At 39.9% G+C, this 20,097-nt stretch overlaps 1 protein-coding gene across 8 annotated transcripts in view; it reads right to left on the bottom strand.

The window, feature by feature from the left end:
* LRAT (lecithin retinol acyltransferase) overlaps positions 1 to 20,097 on the bottom strand; it is a 42,047-nt gene that overhangs the window by 10,721 nt on the left and 11,229 nt on the right. For 4 of the 8 annotated variants that reach the window (XM_027117251.1, XM_027117244.1, XM_027117246.1 and 1 more), the window contains 3 exons: positions 9,105 to 9,195; positions 7,594 to 7,730; positions 641 to 844 (listed from right to left, as the gene is read on the bottom strand). The gene's annotated coding sequence lies outside the window, so the exon portion shown is untranslated. Of the gene's footprint in view, positions 1 to 640; positions 845 to 7,335; positions 7,731 to 9,104; positions 9,196 to 20,097 lie in introns of those variants that run through there. The other 4 variants (XM_027117247.1, XM_027117250.1, XR_003435040.1 and 1 more) reach the window with 3 other exon arrangements.

Here is a 20,097-nt window from a genome sequence, read left to right as displayed (position 1 = left end):
TTAACTAGCTAACTCTAAGGAGACAGGGAGAATAAAAGCTTTTGTGAACTTCCCTCTGGAGGCAGAGGAAAAAGGGCAGACACCTTTTCACGGAGCCTCAGAACCCAGGGCTGCCTGGAGTGTTTTCTGGCAGAATTCCATTACCTCCTGGGAGGAAGATTCCCCAGCTTCCTTCCTGGCTAGCTAGCACCTTATTATGAGGGCCTCAATCCTGCCTAGAGTCTTTAGAAAGATTAAAGGCAGCAGCTCCACCCAGACAGGATTTAGTTGTTTTGTTGTTGTTGTTTTGGAAACCATAAACTAAGAACACTAAGCAAAACAAGTAATTGACAGTTGATGTTGCAGAGAATCACGCCCCTGTAGATGAACACAGCTTACTATGAAGTAATCACAGGTGGGGGAGGCTGCGATGTGTGGGGAAGGGGGCAGAAACCCCGAGCCTAAGGCCTGTGCCACCCTTTCCACCCGCGTGAACTCTGACAAGTCGTTTGCCACCCACAGGCCTCGATTTCATTGCTCTAAAATGGCAGTGATATTTAGGAGGGCAGTTTTGAGGATTAAGCAGAACCACACATATTGCAGCATTGTATGAAGGTTCATACCGTGAAACCCCATCTCTAATATCATCTGTATTATTCACCAGTGAAACAGAGTAAGGCAGAGGCGCTTTTCCCTTTCTGCCTGGACAACATAGTCATCCAAGAATGCAGAGTAGACAAAGGACGTGCTTTTCCTCACAGACCCCTTCCGATGTCTCAGCACAGAGCCACAAGGGTGAGCGGAAAGTAGGCACATAAGTGTTTGGAGCTCTGCTCTCTCCACTGCTCACTGCCAAGGAAGTCCTCTATAATTCATAAAAACAAAGATAAAAACCTGCCATTTGTTCGAAAGTGCATCTCACAGGATGCAAAAAACCCCCAAAGGTCCATTTTAGAAATGGACATAATACCAGAGAATGACTAAAATATCTGAGATGTCCATGACACGTAGGGCACATTTCACTTTAAAATACAAATAGTAAATGGCAAGCAATGTTACTTCCTAATAACTTGGAGCAGATAGCAACTATCTTATAAATTCATCTTTTTTTTCCTTTTGATTCTAATTTACCATTATGAGGCAATAGTAAATACGAATATTGGGGGACCCAGGTTTGTTAACAAAAGCAAATGTGACAATAACCTTTGGCTACATATTCAAAAGACAATTACCACACCACTGTATTCATATAGGAACTGTACAGAGAAATCAGGTACTGTTACGCTTCAAACAGGATAACACTGGCGATTACCAGTAATGCTAACTACCAGGAACGGTGATGAATGCCATGTTATTGTTTATATTTCAAAAATCCTTTCTAAATACATAGACACCCAAAGGGTAAAATGGCAGGTAACTGAATACAGAACTTCCTTAACATCAGTCTTAGCTTTTGCTACTCATATCTGATGGTTTGTGAGATCACTGAGACTCGTGAGGCCTCATCTGTGAAGTGTGCTGAGCTGGATTAGAATGAGATGCTCTCTAAACCCCTACAGTGTGAATGGTCCCTGGACCTATGAAAATCAAATTACTCAGGCCCTTCAGAGAGTCTTAGCTGTTGTCCTTGGTGAATTTTCACAGTGAGTAATTAACACAAAAAGAAGATAAATCACTGTCTACTAATTAGAAAATCTAAATAGTGTTCACAATGACTGCTTTAAAAAGTGCAATGCCTCAACTGAATTAAAAAAAAAATTAAAAAAGAAATCACTCATACTCCAGTGAAGCAGTAATTACACAAGGAGGAGAAAAGAGACTGAGCAGGGGTTTGGCAGCAGTTCATGCTGGAAATCAATGACTCTTTTGATAACATCTGTTCAATCGTACAGAAATTTTAAATAATGTAAACACACTGTTTCATCAATATTTTGTAGCAGTATATACCACTGATTGTTGAAATGAATGTCTTTAATTTCTAAAGTTAATTTGAAGGGAAGTGAGTGTACCGTTCTGGTATTTTTGTAATTACATTTACTCTTACCCACCCCATGCTAAAAGAAAATCCAATGCGGTTCAGCTAAAGCTGATTCATACCTAAACAGCTCAAGCAGTTATAAAAAAGGGAAACTGGATTTTAAATTGTCTCATACTTCTTAACTGGCAGAACTCCAAGTGGGCAGCTCTCTCATGAAGAACCAGGCTGCCTGTGTTCTCCAGGGTAGGCACAAAACTTTGTGCTTGAATTAAGTTCACTTATTTTTACCCTGGTTACCCTCTAAAATGACTTGCCTTTATGTTGGATTACATAAAGTTACTTTCATTTTATTTACACCCAGACTTCACCTGTAAAGAATGTGAGCAGAATAGAAATTGGATCACACAGAATTAATATGGAAAATAAATTCAATAACTTTTTTCCTTAAAGATGAATTAAAAATCTTTGAAATTGTTTTCATCCACATAGGAGTTTAAATCAGAAATCACTGTAATTTTAATGTTCAACTGGTTTAACTTTCAAAAAGAATAAACCAGGATATGCGTCCTCTGGTCATAATTATTTCACATTTTAACACGTGTCTCGCACTTTCTCTTTTCCCATCTTCATTCTTTTACCTCTCTTATTTAATTCCTGAAGGGATGGTTCTGATATTTTTTCGTGGTATCCTCTAAGGGCACTATTCCCACTGGAGGACAGATGGCATCCAGAAAATCAGGGTCCTAAGTGTGTTCTGGAACCTGGGAATGCAGGCTCGCAGCACAAAAGTGGGCTCAGGGCCCTTAGATCACTGGCCTCATCCTCTAGGGACTTGCCTCCCAAAGAACAGTAAGTAACCAAACCAGCCAGGCAAGAACCTCCAGTGCCAGGCCAGACTCAGCAACAGGGAAGCCACTGGAGAGCGACCCTGGCGCTGGGCCTAGAGGTTTAGCCAGACTTAGACACCCTCAGCATCAGTATTAGATTTCCTACACTCAGTCCTATATCACCAAGAATATTGTCACAACTTACTTTGTGATTCTAAGTATATTGGTTAAACTTTTCATGCCCTGGTCCGCTCATGTACAGAAGCGGTGACTGGCGATGATGACTCTCCTGAACTTTCTGGAATTCAATGTAGCAATAGCTCTAGACAGTCCTGCACACCTCACCACCAAGTCAAGTATAAGATGACAAATCTAAACTCTGTGTCCTCAGACTATGGTTCCTCCTGCATTTGTGTTTCCTTTTGTTGAAAGGGAGCAGATTTTCTTATATGTCTTTTATGGCTATACCATTTGCTTTTCAAGTAACAATTTCTGATTTTTGTCCTTTCAAAAAATAATAAAGTGAGGCCTCCAATGTAGAATATCTAGCAGAGGTTTATTCTTTTTCAGAATTACAAATTAAGGAAGAATAACTACAGAAAGAGTGATTATTGATATTGTAAAAAAGATGTATTGCCAAGGAGCTATTTTAATAAATGTACTTGACCAAAAATGTGACTTTTTAAAACTCATTTCAGGGGCTTCCCTGGTGGCGCAGTGGTTGAGAATCCGCCTGCCAATGCAGAGGACACGTGATCTCGTTCCCTGGTCCGGGAAGATCCCACATGCCGCAGAGCAACAAAGCCCATGTGCCACAACTACTGAGCCTGTGCTCTAGAGCCAGTGAACCACAACTACTGAGCACATGCGCCTAGAGCCTGTGCTCCACGAGAGAAGCCACCGCAATGAGAAACCCACGCATTGCAACAAAGAGTAGTCGCCGCTCGCCGCAACTAGAGAAAGCCCGCGCGCAGCAACAAAGACCCAACACAGCCAAAAATAAATAAATAAATAAATAAATAAATAAAATTCATTTCAGCAATATTATCTAGAAATGTATCATCCTTGATTAAAACAGTAGTCATAAATCTTCCAAGTTCATGGTGGGCATTCAATAAAAACTCCTACTTACAATTTTATCTTAACCAGTGTATTTAAAATTTTAATTATAAGTTACTCATATTTGAATTAGTTAAGAATCTTAAATCCATTGGCTAGTATTTCAAAATTATTCCTGTGTTTAAGATTGTATTGCCTTGGGTAAAGGGTCATCTTTTTGAGTGACCTTAAAAGTCCCTTTGATTCTAAACTTCCACACTTCTTTGAGAAACACAAAAGTAGTACATTTTAGTATTTTCCCGCTAGCCAAATGTCAAATTTATAAAGCAAGTCATAATGCTAATAAAATAGTAGCATAATTTACATTTTATTTAACTATTTTAAAATTGCAGGTTATATATCAAAAAATTATTTATATAAGTAAAATATTCCCAAATAGATTAGATGAAATGTGCTGAGTCATAATATCTGTGTATTCCTGAAGTCACATACATTTGTTCCTCCCAAATAAGTAAAAACCAAGGGGTAGGCTGAGTCAGCACACTACAAGTAGAAACGGTATGGGGCAGTTGTTAAGAATGTCTACTCTGTAGCCAAGTTGCCTGAGTTCAAATCCTGACTCTTTTACTTAGCTCTGTGACCTTGGGTAATTTACTTAACCGCTCTGGTCTCAGTTACCTGCTCTTTAAAATGAGTATGATGATAAATATGATGCCTACCTCCCAAGGTTGTTGTAAGGATTAAAGAATGAACATGCATATATTATTAATTTAAGAACAATACCTAGTTCTTATTCAAGAAATGATGGCTACATAATAGATTTCATTCTGGAACACATTTAGCAATCTGCGGATTATCCATAGCTCTCATGTACATTTGCAAGAGGCGGCAAAGATCCACACGGTAGTAAGAAATTCTGTGAATGGGGATGGGAGAATTCTAATCTCTAACCTACCTCCATAAGGATTTGTGGAATATTTCATCTCAGGTTCTATGTGGGCTCAGAAATACAACAGTGAATGAGGTGCAGTCTCTTTCCTAATGGAACATAGAACCTGGCCAGGAGGAGACAGGCCTAAATAAACTTACATAATTCAGTGTGATGTGCTGAAACGGAAGCATGTACTACAGGTTCTGGGAAATGGATGAAGGAGCAATTCATTCTAACTGGGGCAGGGAAAGTGGGAGCTGGGATAACGCCGAAGTTGTACCGTGAGGAGTTTGTTAGGCACACACAGTAGAGGTAAGTTAATGCCAAACGGCCAGGCAGGCTAAGGAAACATGAATAAAGGCAAGATGTTTTAAAAGTGTCTGGTAGGTTTTACCAAGAGCAATAATGCAGCTCAACCAGAATGTAAGGTGTATGCTTCTCTAAGAGCAGAGGCTAGAGCCCTACCCAGGAGGTTTGAGGGGGCCGTGGAGGCCCCCTAGACCACGCCAGGAGCTCAGACTTTATTCTGCAGGCAGTAGGGAGCTGTGAGAGGCTTTCAAAAAGGGGAAAGAGAAGGTCTGGGTTGGAGAGAGAAGGGAGAGAAGCTGGAATCAGAAGGCCATTTAGCAGTCCAGGGAAGAGAGCTAGAATAAGGGGAAGGAGATGGAGGGGCAGGGGAAAAGCTGAAAGGTATTTGTGGAGATAGACTGACAAGGTTTGGTGACCATGAGGTAGTGCTGGTGGCCAGAGTGCTCAGAGGAATACGGGGACCCGGGGGGACTCTGAAGTTTCTTGCTGGAACAAGTAGACAAGAGTGAAACCCTTCACGGAGAGGAAGAAGGGAGAAGCAGGAATAGGTTTGTGGGAGGAAGAAAATGAGTTCAGCTTGGGGTCTGTTGTTTCCAGAGTCTACAGCTTTTCAAGTGGGGACGTTCATAGGCAGATAAATGGTGAAGCAAGATCTATGGAGAAGAATCTAGCCAAGAGAAAGAGCTATGGGAGTCGGAAGCATGCGGGTAGCAGGTGAAGTCTTTGGAGGAGGGGGAGCTGCCAGGGGAGGCACTCAGCATGGAGGAGGGGCGGCCAGGACAGAGCTCTGCAGAAAGGGAAGGGGCACTGAGGCATCGCCAAGGTGCCTGAAGCAGGAGGAGAGGCTGAAGAAAGGCGCGGAGGAGGGCGGGCTCAGAAGTGTCCAGGGCAGACAAGCTAGCAAGGGGGTCAAGGGGCCCTTGGATGAGGCAATAAGGAAGGCCCTAGTGCTGGGAAGGGGGCCAGACAGCTGCGGGTGGAGGCAGTAGGGTTAGGCAAGGGGGAGGGCCAGGCGAAAAACGGAGATGATTATTTCCAAAAATTCTGCAGTGAAGAAAAGGAAAAAAGGATCAAATGGAAGGTTTCTTGTTGTTTGTTTCTTTCTGTTTGTTTTAAGGGGGAACACATGAGGATATCTGTACATAAAAGGAAGGGAAATCGGGGAAAGGAAAAATGTATAGCTGATGGAAGTCAGTCCCAGAGAAAGTGGGACTCTGTGGGACCAAAGCTCCAGGTAGGAGGAGACTTAGAGCTGGTGATGAGTAAGGATTGCTATTCCCCTGAGTCAGGAGAGCAGGAAGAAGATAAGAAACGGAGATTTGGAAACATCTGGAAGTGGAAGCAAAAAGACGACATTGCCCTCACCCACTCACTCTAGTTTGTGCTGTAGACTCTGAAGAAGAAAACTGCCAAACCCAACCCGCTGGCAAAGTCTGCATAGATGCCTCAAGATTTGATGCAACAAGGGAACTCATTCCAGTTGATGGGTGTATAATAAGCTGACACAGTGACAGCAGGCCACTTGCTTATGGCACAGATCTTAATGAAAAATGAGAGAGTTCTGAGTTCCATTCCTATTCAGAGCATTTGTTTACAGTAAATTTTACAAGCATGTTCCCAGGAACTTGATCTTTTTTCTCCCAATTTGTCAAGTAACACTAAGCTCTTCCTTAGTGATGTCAATCTCTAGTATTAAATTAGAGGTGTGGTGGGGTGCTGATGAGGGAATCCTAGTCATGATGGACACTAAGGAAAATCAGAATCATCAGGATAATTCATTAAAATTCTTACACACATTTTTATTATGTCAAATCGTTTCAAAATTATCACCAAACTATTTACTACAAAACAGAAAATATTTATAGTTAAGTTAAAAGTGTTTTGTCCCCTGGACTAAAATGCAAAAATAATTTTATGGCCAACCTTGAACTTAATTTGAGTTCAAAGTATTAGGTCACTATACTATTAACTTTCATCAAACTCTTTCCTACTGAGAAGGATAAAGTATTCAAATATTTTCTATTTTCTCAAAATCAGTGTGAGGATACTACGAATGTGTTAAAATTGTATAAGTAATTGATAGACTGCTTCTTTGAACCTGAACTTAATCTGTACACTTATGCATGAAGATTATTTAGAATAGGTAATAAGATGTTTAAACAACAAGGAAGAGGAAGATACTCTTTAAACAAATCACAAGATTAGCCGAGCTTGGATTTGGGTATCAGAGAGAGATACGCTAAAAGTGAATATATTATTAAACAAATCACAGTTTATTAAGGTTTTAAAGTGTATGCTTTACAGAATAAAAGAACACCTTTATCAAATGCCTAGAGAATATATCTATCAGTCTTCTTGTCTGTCTCATATGTTAAATCTTTATTGTTTATAGTTCTGTGTTAAAAATCACCTACTCTCTTCTGCTTTCCAGTGACCACATTATTAATGCTGGTATTCAATCCACTCAAGTGGGTGTTTACTTATAATGAGTATTTTCTATATCCTTTTACCTTGGATTCAATTTTTCACTTGTACTAAGAAACAATAAGTTTCCCAATGCCAAAACTCTTTATCCATCTACTAATGACTTTAAATCAGGAACACATTTTATCTGAAAGTCCAGTACCATTTGTCCAAGTGCTTTGCCCTGTTGAACAAAACAAACAGAAATGTACTGAATGTTCAGAGGATTCTATTATAGTTATTAATTTTCATGTCACACATTTTTAAAAAGTGACCTCTATTTAAATGATTTGGATAAAAAAGATTTTATTTGATAAAATGACAATTAAGAAATTTTAAAAACACATACTAAGGGAACACAGTTACAAATAAAATATATTACTTGGTAGATGAATTCTAGGTTAAGCACTAATGAAAAAAGTATGACAGTAGAACTACAGAGAAGCTGAACTGAGGATAATTTATGTAGTTCTGGCCTTTTAAAGTTTGGATTGAGTAAAATTATTTCTATGACTTCTTACATATTTTAATTTGAGATATTGATTAAGTACATGATGTGGAAAGAAATATAAAAGAGATACAGAGGAGGATAAAGATCATTCAATTTTGAAAATTTCGTTTCAGGACAGTTCTACTGAGAATATTTTTCCTATTTTCGATGCCTCAGAATCACTTTAGGAGCTATTTACAAAGCAGGTTCCTGAGCCCCACATCAAGAGCTTCCAAGTGAGTAGGTCTGGTGTGGAGCTAGGAATCTTCATTCTAACAAGCACCCCAGGTGATTCTGAGGCAGGGAGTCCTCACACCTTGGGAATCATTGAAGCTTGTTTTTCTTCCTTACAATTCTTCCAAACCTTGGATCATTGCTGAGAGGTCATGGGGCCAGGTGAGGTTGACAGTGGAGTCCAAATGGTAAGGAACTCCCACACACATATGTGAGAACCTAAGAGATACGCCCACTAAAAAGGTATTGTAACAATACATTTATTAAAAATTACACAGCCACCACCAGTTGTCAATAATAAGTAAGAAGATCTATCCATAGCAAAGTTTCAAAATAATGGCAAAATTTAAGGCTAAGTGATACACTGGACTGAGTTAAAGTTACAGACTTTTGTTCCTTCCTGGGATGACCCAGGCATATTTGAACCCAAAGCCATAGTATCTGGCATCAGCTTATTCTGCACCATGGTTATAAGATAACAATTTTCTTTACCTCAAATAATGGCTCTTCTTAACCTATAGAATACTAAATACTCTTCAGTTTCAAGATTAAGTCATATATTAACTATTTTCTTAAACGTCGAGATATGCTAAGTTTTTTCTCTTGTTATATGGTCTTCAAATCCCCTAAAGTGACACTCACTAAAATGAAAACAATTAGGTTTCACTAAGAAGTTATCTAAAAAAACTTCACTCCTGTTTTATTCCTCATTCTGAACTGAGAGCTCTGTCGTATTAGTGTATATGTTTCATAGAATGTTGTTGATACAGGCTGGTGTCAACAACACATGGGAAAATACGCAAAAGAGAAAGCGCTCACTGTTTAGATGCTTACCTGTGAGTCAGTTCTCAGTGAGGCAGTGCCTCCACCACCAAGGCGATTTTTCAAAACAAAGTTTAATGCATATGTTCCTGGCAATTCATATCTATGGAGTTAAAAAAAGAAAAGATGAATTATAACAAATTTTACCAAATACAAGAACTGCTGAAGGAATTATCCACCTCCCAAGGAAACCCTACAAGTCAGCCTTTGGATAGCCGTGAAAAATTAAGGTTGGAGACTTAAATGTAAATATGAATGTAAACAGATATTTTACTCAAGAATGCAATGAGGCTATTCACCCAGGATATTTTCATTCAAAAAAGAAAAGCACTTGGTAAATGGGAAGAGAAAAGCATTTTTTTCTTTTAACTTTTACCTAATTACAAACTTCTAGAACAGTTGCAAAAATATGAATTCCCTATATTTTTCACCCAGATTTTCCGAATCTTGCTTTATCCTTTCTTTTTCTTTCTTTCTGTGCACACACACACATACACACACACATTCATAAACAAATATGTACTATTTTTTTCTGAATTGTTTGAGAATAAGCTGTAAATATGATGCCCCTTTACCCCCAAATCCTTCAATGTGTTTCCTAAAAGTAAAGACATTCTCTTATATATATCACAGTATAATTATCAAAATCAGAAAATTAACGTTGCTACAATTATCTAAACTACAGATTTATTCAGAATTTGCCAATTGCCCCAGTAAAGTCTGTTACAGTGAAATAAAGTTCTAAATCATACATTGCAGTCAACTCATGTTTGGTTGTCTTCTTTAATCTAGAACAGTTCCTCAGTCTCTTTCCTTCTCGACACTAACATTTCTAAGGAATACAGGCCTGCTATATCCACCAAACTGTATTTGATGTTTCCTCATGATTAGATTCAGGTTCTGCATTTATGGCAGGAATGCACAAGAGCGATGATGTTTCCCTTCTCATATCAGTATGCATGTGACATTGATCTGTCCCATTATTAGTGAGAATGAAAAAAGAAGTGCCTGACATCTGGGATCTGAGGATGCCACCAGCTAGGCCTTGGTGTTGCTAGGAGCTGGGCTGGCACTCATAGCTGGGCCTTGGTGTTCTATCGCACATAAACTATTTCCTGAAATGTCAATATTAGCCAAGGCCACTCTGTGACATTGTGACAAGACCCTTCCATTATCATGCCTGCACACAGACAAAATAATAATATTGTCATCATTATACAAATGGCCAAACATCCCTCTATCCTAGCTGATATGTGCACCTGTGATTTCTTTATCAATTATAGCTCTAGTTTCAGTCTAGTCTTCCTTCCTCCTGTATAAGATTTAATGAGATACCCAAGACAGAATTAACCCCGCTTCCTGACAGCTTCCAATCCCCAGGCACTTTCTTAACCCTTCTCCCAAGGGTTGACTTAACAAGCCCACATCCTGAGTCCTTATTCACACCCTCAGGGTTTCCCACGCGTGCATTTGCCCTCACTGCTTGTTCAATTACAGGAGTGTTCCTGGCAGTCTTAGACTGCAAGGCACTGACACTAGTGATGATAACTTTGATCAAATGGTTAAAGGATGTCTGCCTGGTTTATCCATTGTAAGTAACTATTTTCCTTTTATAATTAACATGTATCTTATAGGGGGATAGTTTGAGACTATGTATATATCCTGGTAATAATATCCAACTTTCTTTCATAGTTTTTGCATCCACTGATGATTCTTGCCTGAATCAGTTATCACTAAGGTGTTTGCCTGTGATATTGTGATTTATAATGTTATCCAACTCAGGTTTGGCTCCTTGCCACTTGAGAGATGAGTGTCAGTTGGGAAGGAAAAGTTACTTTATTCAGGAAGCCAGCAAGCTGGGGAGAAGGTGGACGCATGTCCACCAACTCCAAAGATTCTACTTGAACGTGAAAGTTTTTAAAGGGAGAATCCTTTGGGGAAGGGATCAGAGTTGTTATCTTCCACTGTGTGCAGACTTTCTTTGATTGGTTGGTGGTAACAGGACAGTGCTTCAGGAATCTTGTGCCCAGCCTGAAGTTACCATCCTCCATCTGGATGGGGGCCTTAGTTCCTACAGAAGAACTCAAAGATTTTGTTATGTATATTCCTTGAGGAGGAACCAGGACCCTGCCCCAAGGCTGCACTATTGTTTCCTGACTCTCCTCCTTTGTTTCTGCATCCCCTCCCTTCCCTGATAAGCAACTGTTTGAATCTGCCCTTTGGAACTCAGGGAAGGTCAAGGAGGTTGAATGAAGCCTATTTCCTACAAGCAAGAAACAGAAGACACAGAAAGGATTTGTACCTGGGAGAGCCCTACAGGATCCTGCTCTGTTTCAGTAAGAAATATATATTTGGTCTTCCTCCCCATTTCAGGCACAAAGCTTCTAAAACACTTGGAATTTCTTAAGAAGTGCTGAGAGGGATCAAGGTGTCTTTTGTTATGTTAATAAAGTGGCTTTTGGAATGTTCCTAGATCACCTAAGGATGGGGGTTGTTCACTAAAGGAAATAACCACATGATTAGAGAGTTGAAACTTTCAGTCCCATCTCCCTGACCTTCAGGAATTGGAGAGGGGTTGGTTGGACATGGAATCAACTGCCAAATGGCCAATGATTTAATCAACATGCCTATGTAATGAAGCCTCCTTAAAAACTCAAAAGGACAGGGTTCAAGAGAGCTTCCAGGTTGGTGAACACATGGAGATGTGAGGAGAATGGACACCTGGAAAGGGCAGGGAAGCTCTGTGACCCTTCCCCTATGTATCTCTCCCATCTGGCTGTTCCCAAGTTGGATCCTTTTATAACAAATCAGTAATCTAGTGAGTAAATGGGTTTCCTGAGTTCTGTGAGCTGCTGTAACAAATTAATTGAACTCAGTGAGGGGGTTGTGGGAACCTTTGATTTATAGCCAGTTGGTCAGAAGCACAGGTGAAAATCTGGACTTGTGACTGGAGTCTGAAGGGGTGGGGGGGATAGTGTTGGAACTAAGTCAAACTGTAGGACACTCAGTTGTCCAGAGAATTGGTGGTGGTGTGGGAACACCCTCCCAAGTTGAAATTGGGTCCAGGAACCCAAAATATTGTCGAATAGTAATATTACTATTTTCATCATTCTTTCTACAGTAAGGAGTTAGATTTCTATCATAAGGAAAAGCTTTCCATTCTCCCCTACATACTAATGTTGTTTTCAACTTCATTGTATTTTTATTTTATTCAATGGATTACAATCCATAAACATTTAATTTATTTTGATGGTCAAATTATTGCAAGTTTGTCTTGTGGGAGCTCCTTCATAATGGCCCGGGTCTTCTTTTGCTTTGTCTCTGTCATTCTTTGAGCATTTCTCTACTTTCTGCCACCACAAGATGTTCCAAGCTCATCTTTTTCTTCCCCATCCCAGTCCTACAATCATCATTTCTCACAGCCCTTGTTCTACTTCTGGGTAGAATAATATTTAGAAATAAAAATTTGGACACTTGGTATGTTCATTGCTACTGGAGTGTCACTGCTTCTAGACTCTCTTGGCCCACAGAAAAAGGAAATAGCTGTATATACATACACATACATGTATACACAATATATGTATATACACACACGTACATAGGTACATGCACACATATGTTGTACTCTACACATCGATTTCCTTTCTCTTTATATATTAAAAACCATGAGTTTATCCTGATACCTCCAATCTAATCCTGCAGAGGTCCTTCTAGAGTCAGACTGCATTTTAAGTACACTCGAGCATCATGAATAAGAGTACAGAGCATGCCCTCAACAATGGCAGCTGTAATCAAGGAGGCATTTACAGGATAAGGATGCTATGGTCCTTATGGACATGAATGTCCAGTACTGTGTTTAGCAATCCCTCTGCCTAAAGCCCTGATGAGAGTCAAGTGATAAGTTTCTTCCAGCTACTGCCCTACAGTTATTCGTTAGTCTTCCCAAGTCTCAGCAATGGTAATGGTGGCCTTCATATCAGCAACGGGCTTCCATCAATCCTAAATTGATTTTTTCCCACTGTTTCATTGACAATTAGTTTGAAGAAGGCTTAGCCCATGGTAAAACTTGCATTTTAACATATACAAAATTCCTTCCAGTTTCTTTACTACAGTTTCAGCACCAGCACTAGCATACTGCTATCAGCCTTAGAATTGAAAACTGTTTACCAGGACAAAAAGTGGGTGGTAGAAAAAAAGAAGTCTACACATAAAGCATATCTTGTGTTAATCATGAGGCTGGTATCAGGATGAATTATTTTTCCTCTGAAATTTTTGCCTTCAAGCTTTTGATCATGGACTAAACCAGGTACCATGAAGTATATGCTGAAGTCAGAATATCTCAAGAGACAGTTCATGAGAGTGTTCCAGGGAAGATTTATTAATGACCACAAGACAAAGTAACATTGTATCTTCTGTCCAGTGTTCACTGCACTTACAGCATGGGGAAAATATATATGTACACACACCAGGTGGAATGTGGGCTTAATGAGGAGATTGAAAATTATATGAGAACTGTTATTAATCATACTTCTATAATTACTAAAATTATATTCTCAAAAAAGTCTGCTAGTGAATTTCATGTGATACAGAATTCTCCCCAGACTTTTTTCATTCATTTCTTGATTTACTGGACAAATATTTCTATGCAGGATATATCCTAGTCTTCCATAACAATCCAGGGCAGCGTGTGACAAGAGAATAACATAAGGTCCTTTACGAGCTCAAAGAAGGTTGAAATGTTGGCCAAAATTGATTCATATTATACAAAGCTGAATCACTTTAAGCACATCAGTGCTAGATCAGGGCAAAGCCCCAAATCCACATGTGCCACACAAGCCATCATGCTTTATAAGCATCAATGTCCAACTAATGCAAGAGAGGTACACCTGGTTACAGAGAGGGAAACTGTGAATGAGATCAACAATTTATCTGCAAAAACAAATAATCATACTTCAGATAACTAAGAATCAAGATACTAACCTTAATATTTTAAAACTGTAAAAATATTTTACCAGAGACTTGAAAAACATAAATTCCAGAATCTTGTTCAAACTAGCACCAAACTAAGCTCATGATACCCACATTATTAAATTTTGGATCACTTTAAACATATCAGTGCTAGATCAAGGCAAAGCCTCAAACCCACATGTATCGCACATCCTGTTACCTTGGAAGAATCAATGTCCAACTCTGCAAAAAGAAATACTGCAAAGGAGAATGTCTGTCGCCTGGCTGCAGAAGGGAGACTATGGGGGCACTCCTCTGGTGAGGTAAGGGGTTGGAGCACAGGGGTCAGGAGCACAGACTGGGGAACTAGACTGCCTGGGTTTGAATCCTGGCTCAACTACTGTGATCTTTGGTAAATTGTTTCATCACTGTACTTCCCACCCAGTATCATAAGAAGGTTGTGAGGAGGAATAAGTGAATTAATAAGCACTGAAAAAACCCTGAGTAGATCAGATAGACTTTCACTAAATAATTGATACCTGTCAATATGTGTTTATGAGGTCCTTCTACATGCAGGACATTGTGCTGGGGTTTACATGCTACTTCCTGCAAGGATCTTTAATACGGTCAATATAAAATTACCCGTTAAGCTTTAAAAAAACTGTGATTCAGAGACCATTTTATTTGTCAACCAGCTTATGTCTTGTGTATTCACTTCCATTTACCTAATCAGTAGTAAGTTGGGAACACATACTGATGCTGTATGAAGTGCTGCTACTATTGAAATGGAGGAGGACCCTCTGGGGCCTCTGGGTACCAATCCTTTCCACGTTCCCATTTCCCATTTGTAGGAAATAGGTTTCATTCAGCCTCCTTGACCTTCCCTGAATTCTAAAGGGCAGGTTCAAACAGTTGCTAATCAGGGAAGCGAGGGGATGCAAAGACAAAGGAAGAGCAGCTGAGAAACAACAGTGCAGCCCTGGGGCAGGGTCCTGGTTCCTCCACAAGGAATATACATAACAATATATTCCAGTTCTTCGGCAGAGGCTAAGGCCCCCACCCAGGTAGAGGATGGTGACTTCAGGCTGAGCACAAGATTCCGGGAGCACTGTCCTGTGTTCACACCAACCAATCAGAAGAAAGTCACATACCCTGCAGCCCTCACCCCAAAGTTTGCCTATTAAAAACTTCTCCCCAAAAACCACCTTGGAGTTCAGTGTTTTGGAGCACAAGCAACACATTCTCCTTGCTCGGCCCTGCAGTAAACCTTTCTCTGCTCCAAACGCCAATGTTTCCATTTGTTTGGCCTCACCGTGCATCAGGCACACAAACTTGGGTTTGCTAACACCCAAGTTTGTGGGTGTTAGCGACATCTCTTGGGTCACACCCAAGAGATGTGAGGTCAACTCCACCTTAGAGGGTCTTAAGTGGTAGTAGAGTAGATAGGACTTACACAGCAAATGATTACAAAAAGGTGGCATGTATCAAGTGATAGAAAATACATTTGTATGGGTAAAATACACAAATGAACAGTTATTATCAGGGTCATTCTTTTTCAGTTCAGCATGATTGACTCAATTATTTTCTCTTGGATTGCTGTTTCAATTTCATATTGCTACTCAAGGCTTAATGTTTAAATGGGCCATTCCAGTTCCAAAAGTTCTATTTCTCTGTGAGTTTGTTTTGTTTTAAATTCCTAAAGAGTTTCAAAGTAACTTGAATGCTGGGTCCATATGTTAATTTTTTGTGTGTCCCTAGTTCATTTTGTACAGTACATTATATGTGGGTGCTAAATATATATATATATATATATTTAATTTAATAAATATATATGGAAACCCAAAAAAGGCTAATCACACACTAAAGTGTGAATTAGACAAGTCTCTTTTCAATTTAAACAATGATGCTGAAAACTTGGTCTCTGTGTACCAGTGCCAAATTGTATTTTGGAGATAGAGTTTTGGGTGAAGTAGAAAAGAACAGCTTTACTGTTTTGCCAGGCAAAGGGGGACACAGTGGGCTAATGCCCTCAAAACTGTATGTCCCCACCTGGAGGGGTTTGGTGAGGAGTTTTATAGCAGTGGTTCAAGGGCGGGGTTGCTGATAAGGATCAGGGTGTGTGCAGGGCCTGCATTCCTTTAATCTGACCTCAGGTGGTCTCCTGATGAGTTTCTGTGAGACTCAAGGTTATCAAACTGTGACCTTCTCTCTGGAATGAAGAATGCTTTATCAAGTAGTTAACATCTTCCACTAGTTGGGGGTTTTATTCTGCAGAAGAGCTCAAAGATACTGTTATGTGTATCCCTTGAGGCAGAACCAGGATCCTGTCCCAAGGCTGCCCTATTGTTTCTTGACTGATCCTCCTTTGTTTCTACATCCCCACCCTTCCCTGATTAGCAACTGTTTGAACCTGCCCTTTGAAGCTCAGGTAAGGTCATGGAGGAGTCTATTCCCTACAAACAAGAATCGGGGCACACGGAAAGGCTTCCATGCCCAGGAGCCCCACAGGGTCCTGCTGGTTTCAATACTATATAGATTATTAAATTCAGTTTGTATTTCTACAACTGGAGGATGATGTAGACAACTGGTAGAAAAAATGAAGAGAGCAATAGAGTGAAGAAAGATTTATAGAATAGATTTTATAAAAAGCAAGGAAATTCATGTTATTTAGCCATGAGAAAATAATCTAATGAGTTAGTGTCACTCAGCAGGGTTTGCCTGCTGATCAGGTGATTTGCTGTAAAGTGCATCCAGAATTATTTAAGTTAGAGATCAGAAAAATGGAAAGCATTGCAAAGTAGTGCTACTTAAGCAGTGGTCTGTGGGCAGGCAGCCCCTGCATAGCCTGGAAGCTATTAGAATTGCATGTTCCAATCCTTGCCCCAGACCTACAGAATCAGGATGGGGGAGGGGCATGGGCAGGGCCAGCAATCTGTTTTAACAAGCCCCTAGACGATTCTGTGACACTGATGCGAGCTCAAGTCTCTTAAGGTCTTCACTAGGAAGGGTGTGTACTTTAAATACTCAGAGGGCTTTTATTCCCCTGGAGATTGCTAACCTGAAAGCAATCTGACCAACTGAGGGGTCTCTCGGGTCCCACACCTCCACCCCAGAGCTGTGCCTGTCACTGTGAGCGCTGCTCACCAAGCCCTTCAGACTTCTCTGCCTCCCCCGACCCAACCTCCCCAGCCCCCCAACGTGACACAAGCAAGCTCGCCAGCACCCAGCACTCACCCTGAAAGCTCACTGCCCAGGAAAGGGTTTGGGGAAAAGCGAATGTACTGAAAAAAATGTGATACGAGGGAAAAATGGCAAGAAGATAAAGTGGTGACTCAAATAGAGAAATAGCTCAGAAAAATGTCAGAATAAGAAGTAAGTATGGGGCTCCCCTGGTGGTGCAGTGGTTAAGAATCCCCCTGCCAATGCAGGAGTCACGGGTTCGAGCCCTGGAACTGGAAGATCCCACATGCCACGGGGCAACTAAGCCCATGTGCCACAACTACTGAGCCTGTTCTCTAGAGCCCGGGAGCCACAGCTACTGAGTCCGAGAGCCACCACTTCTGAGCCCGCGTGCCTAGAGCCTGTGCTCCACAACAAGAGAAGCCACCGCAATGAGAAGCCCACATACCGCAACAAAGAGGAGCCCCCACTCACTGCAACTAGAGAAAGCCCACGCGCAGCAACGAAGACCCAATGTGGCCAAAAATAAATAAATAAAATAAATTTATATATAAAAAAAGAAAGAAGTATGAACATGAGAACATAGGAAGCAAGAGAGGAGATTCTACATCAAGTCAGGGTTGGTTTCAATAAGGGGGAAAAGGAGAAGGAGGTGGGGAATTTGTGAGAGAGTCGCTGCCAGGGTGACAGGAGTCAGCATGTGGAAGCGCAGGTGCTCGGTGGACACTGTCAAGGGCTCGTCATGACCGTGACTGCGGCAAAGAGAAACAAGGTGGATGAGCAAGAGGTAAGAAACCACATGAGCTAACCGCGTTCCGGAGGGATAGAGGGCAGCCTGTTGTGAAGTACGGTGATGAACCAGATGACCTCTGCAGTCTTTCACAATTAACGGTCATTATAGGACGGGTATGTTATACAGCATGTACACACACACACACACACATACACTTACTATAGTGTGTGTATATATAATTAGCTAGAAATACCTGTGGTACTTATTACTTTTTTTTTTTTGCAAATTGAATAGGTACTTCTATTGGCATGTCTAGGCCATTTGCTTCAAAAAATCCTCTTTAAGTTACATGAGGATAATTTTAAAAATAAATATTTATAGAGTAGCGTTGCTACTAACAAATTCTTTAAAATTTTTGTCTTAAAATGTATACTTTAAATTTGACAAAAGCTCATAAAAATAGAAAAATCCTCTGTTTTGGCTTGACCCAGCATACCTAAACACAATGGGGTGCCTTCGTAGTTACTTCCTTTAATGTGCTGAGCTTGGTTTCAGTATTCATTAGAAATCAGACTTCCAGGTCAATTTCCTGTTAGTTTTGGCTAAATTATTACTGGTGAGTTATATGGAAAAATAGAATATATCAATTGATTCTAGGTACTTTCTGGAAAGTATTAAATAAAAACACAAGAAAGAAAATATCTCTGCACAGAATTAGAATAGCAATAACAGATGATCAGACTGAATCTCAGAACACAGCAGTGAAAGTCAGCTCTCTCACTGACCGGTGTTAGTAATAATTGGCACCATATGGGTTTGCTCAAAGCAACTAGAAACAATTTACTTCTTCTTAGTGAAGTTACCAGATGGCCCCACGGAAAGTATACAGTATTTCTCCAATTTTATTTATACAAAAAATTAAAATCTTAAATTTAAATATATTGCAACTTTCACAATTTCATCATGATTGAGCACACCTAGGAAATGATGTTACACAAAGAAAATCCCAGCCCTTTAGAAATCAATCTAAACATTAAGTTGTTCAAATATATTCAAAGAGATGTTTTTTGTGGTATGTCCAAATTACTCTACTATGGTGAGTTTATTAGGAAGAATGACCAACGAAGTCTTTTGTTCTCAGGAAAATTTCAGCACTGCATGTGTGTGTGTGTGTGTGTGTGTGTGTGTGTGTGTGTGTGTTTCTGTGTGGTGAGGGAGGTGGGTGGGTTGTGGTATTGCTGGCCAGAAGGTAAGCCATGTGGTAGCCACATGCTTGCCTAGGTAACAAAATCAGAAATGGCTTTTCTAGCTCTACACATATCCCAGAATTTGGTTCTTCAAAGTATAGATTCCAAGATTATCCAAATGCCAATAATGGCCATACTATTTTTAAATTATTGTATTCTGGACTAGTATTTAAATTCAACACCCCATGCTGTTGGTGCTCTTTAGCCCAACTGCCGACCTGATTAGGGAAAGTTGTTAATAAACACAAAGTTGGAATTACACAGGGTAATTATTTTTTCAATCCCTAGTGCAAATGGCTCTAATCTCAGGACCTCCTACAAATAAGAAAGGGGGCAGTGTGAGAGTGTGGGGATGAACCAGTAGAAACCTTATCAACATCCTTAGAGATCAATGAATATTGATGTGCTTAAATATTTAAGGTAAAGAGTGGGTGGGTTTAGGTGACTCCGACTTCAGGACACTGTGTTTTAGTAAACTGTCTCTTGCAGAAACCCCCATGTGGGCATAAAACTACACACACAAGATTAAACTTCATTTAATGCTGAATATTGAAGAAACTATTACATTCTTAGGGAATGTACTTTATTACAATACAGAATAGTCACTGAAACAAACTGAAGAACAATAGAATGTATAAGCCTTGCTTTTTCTGACAAAAATACCTCCATTATGATGCAAACTAATCTCCCTGGAGACAGAAGTGTTTTTCTTTAAAGGCAGAAACCTAAAAAATTTAGAAACATGAAAAATGTACATTTTCCTAAAATGCTTTTATTTTATTACATAACTATTCATAAATGATATTCACAATGTGTGTGGAAAAAACAGTTGAATGAATCTTTCCACCTACATAAAAATAAATCTTAAAAAGTAAACCTTTAGGAACTAAAACATCTT

The sequence above is a fragment of the Aethalodelphis obliquidens genome, unplaced genomic scaffold (assembly GCF_003676395.1).
Source record: "Aethalodelphis obliquidens isolate GAN/ISIS:26980383/991018 unplaced genomic scaffold, ASM367639v1 scaffold17, whole genome shotgun sequence".
Lineage (NCBI taxonomy): Eukaryota > Metazoa > Chordata > Mammalia > Artiodactyla > Delphinidae > Aethalodelphis > Aethalodelphis obliquidens.
This window is presented reverse-complemented; position numbering and strand designations above follow the sequence as displayed.